This window comes from Molossus molossus, unplaced genomic scaffold, assembly GCF_014108415.1.
Source record: "Molossus molossus isolate mMolMol1 unplaced genomic scaffold, mMolMol1.p scaffold_m16_p_2, whole genome shotgun sequence".
NCBI classification, from domain to species: domain Eukaryota; kingdom Metazoa; phylum Chordata; class Mammalia; order Chiroptera; family Molossidae; genus Molossus; species Molossus molossus.
This window is the reverse complement of record NW_023425355.1, coordinates 89,617,951-89,621,137: the sequence shown is the minus strand read 5'-3', so window position 1 is coordinate 89,621,137 and position 3,187 is coordinate 89,617,951. Positions and strand designations below refer to the sequence as shown.

Below are 3,187 nucleotides of genomic sequence, written 5' to 3'. Positions count from 1 at the left end.
GTAACATCCTTCAGAAAAAGGGAGGACAGAAACAGCCCCAAGGCCAGAGTGTCCTGCATGCTCTGTAAATAAACTGATGGGGAAAAACTGAAGCTCCCTTTACCCCATAAACTGTAACTGTTAAAAATAAATGTATTGGACCTGGCTAACCCCTGATATCCATCTCAAATTTATTAGTTTTTAAAACTTAAATAATAGAATGAATAGCAGGATAGATGTGTGCTGACCCAGTTCACCCAGTTCCCTTTCGCTTTAGCTCCCTCCCACCTCCATTCCCTCCTGCTTATCACTAACTACCTCAGCTTCTGTACACGTAGCTTGCTTGCCTTGCTAAACACTTGAATGACCCCTGTCCTATATAAGCAAATCTCCCCCTGAGCTCGGGGCTGCAGTTCTCCTCTGTGTAGGCTGGCTGCAGTCCCTGTGCAGGTAATAAAGCTCACCTTAATTCACCCAATTTTGTATCCGAGTGAGGTTGACTCTGGAAAAAAATCTTTCAAGCAAACAAACAAACAAACAAACAAAGCTGAGGTAGCAATACTCATATCTGATAAAATAGATTTTATAATGAAAGTCATAACAAGAGACAAAAAAGCCACTATATAATATAGAAAGGATCTATCCAACAGGAACATATAACCTCGGTAAACATATATGCACCCAACATAGGAGCACCAAAATATATTACAAACCTTCTGGAGGACTTCAAAGGAGGAATCAACAGCAGTACAATCACAGCAGGATATTTCAACACCCTGATGACATCACTGTATAGGTCATCTAGACAAACAATTAAAAGAAAACAAAGACTCTAAATGAAGCACTAGATCAAATGGATTTCATAAATGTCTAAAGAGAATTACACCCCAGAACTGCAGAATTCACATTCTTCTCAAGTGCACATGGGACATTCTCAAAGATAGACCACATGTTAGGGCACAAGCTAAGTCTCTACAAGTTCAAGAAGATTGAAATCATATCAAGCATCTTCTCAGATCACAATGGCATGAAACAAGAAATCAATTGCAACAAGAACATGCAAAGATATTTGAACACATGGAGGTTAAGTAGCGTGTTATTGAACAATTGGTAAGTTACCATGGAGACAAAAAAAGAAATTAAAAACTTTTGGAAACCAATCAGAATTAACACACAACAACACAAAATCTATGGGATGCAGCGAACGCAGTTCTCAGAGGGAAGTTCATAGCACTACAAGCCCACCTCAAGAATCAAGAATAATTTCTCATGGACTATCTAACATCACAACTTAAACAACCAGAAAGCAAACACAGAGAAAACCGCAGAGCAAATAGAAAAAAGCAAATAGTAAAGATCAGAGAGAGATAAATGTCATGAGGAACAACAACAACAACAAAAAACAATTCAAAGGATTGATGAAACAAAGAGCTGGTTCTTTGAAAAGATAAACACGATTGATGGACCCTTAGCTAGACTCACCAAGAAACAGAAAGAACCCATATACCAAAATCAGAATTGAAAGAGGAAAAATAATAACTGACACAACAGGAATAAAAAGGATTGTTAACAAATATTATGAACAATTATACGGCAACTAATTAGACCATCTAAGCAAAATGGACACATTTCTATAAACACATAGTATACCAAAAGTGAACCGGGAAGAGATAGAAATCTTGAAAAAACCAATAACAACAAAAAATGTTGAAGGTGTAATTAAGACTGTCCCAGCAAACAAAAGCCCAATCCCAGACAGCTTCACATGGGAGTTTTACCAAACATTCAAAGAAGAAATAATACCCATTCTCAAACTATTCCAAAAGATTCAAGAAGAAGGAAAACTTCTAAACTCGTTTTATGAGGTCAGCATAATTCTAATTCCAAAACCATAAAAAGACACTGAAAAGAAAGAAAACTACCGACCAATATCTCTGATGAACATAGACGCCAAAATCCTCAACAAAATACTAGCAAATCAAATCCAGCAATGCATCAAAAAATTATTCACCGTGACCAAGTGAGATTCATCCCAGAGATGCAAGGCTGGTACAATATTTGCAAATCAATAAATGTGATAGCTCTTTTTTGTTTTTTGCAACATGAGGAATCATGAGCAGCAAAGTCTCCTGTGACACCCTGTACGAGGCAGTGCAGGAAGTCTTGCACAGGAACCAATGCAAGCGCTTAAAGTTTTTGGAGACCGTAGAGCTGTGGATCAGCTTGAAGAACTATGACCCTCACAAGGACAAACCTTCTGGGGCACCATCAGGACTAAGTCCACTCCCCACCCCAAGTTCTCTGTGTATGTTCTGGGGGACCAGCAGCACTGTGATGAGGCCAAGGTGGGGATATCCCCCACAAGGATATCAAGGTGCTGAAGAAACTCAACAAGAATAAAAAACTGGTCAAGAAGCTGGCCAAGAAATATGATGCCTTTTTGGCTTCAGAGTCTCTGATCAAGCAGATCCCACGAATCCTGGACCCAGGCCTGAATAAGGCTGGCAAGTTCCCTTCCTTGCTGACCCACAATGAGAACATGGTGGCCAAAGTCGATGAAGTGAAAACCACAATCAAGTTCCAGATGAAGAAGATTCTTTGTCTGGCAGTGGCTGTTGGCCAAGTGAAGATGACAGATGATGAACTGGTGTACAACATCCACTTAGCTGTCAATTTCCTGATGTCATTGCTCAAAAAAAACTGGCAGAATGTCTGGGCTTTGTACATCAAGAGCACCATGGGCAATCCCCAGCGTCTGTACTAAGACACAACTTAATAAAACACACTGCTACCATTAAAAAAATTAAAAAAATAACTGTGATATACCACATAAACAATGTGAAAATCATATGATCATATAAATAGATGCTAAAAAAGCATTTGACAAAATCCAGCACCCATTTCTGATAAAAATGATCAACAATGTTGGAATAGAGGGATCATATCTTGACATTATAAAGGCCATACATGAATGACCTAGAGCCAACATTACATTCAATGGGCAAAAATTAAAAGCATTTCCCTCAAGAACAGAAACAAGACTAGGATGCCCACATTTGCCACTCTTATTTAACATAATACTGGAAATCTTAGCCACAGCAATCAGACAGGAAGAAACAATAAAAGGGATCCAATTGGAAAAGAGGAAATAAAACTCATTATTCGCAGATGACATGATACCATACATAAAAAACGCCAAAGACTCCAT

The 3,187-nt window shown here is 38.6% G+C and overlaps 1 pseudogene; it reads left to right on the top strand.

Moving 5' to 3' along the window:
- The first annotated feature begins 2,091 nt into the window (after positions 1-2,091).
- On the top strand, positions 2,092-2,743 carry LOC118636367 (annotated as a pseudogene).
- Positions 2,744-3,187: the final 444 nt, after the last annotated feature.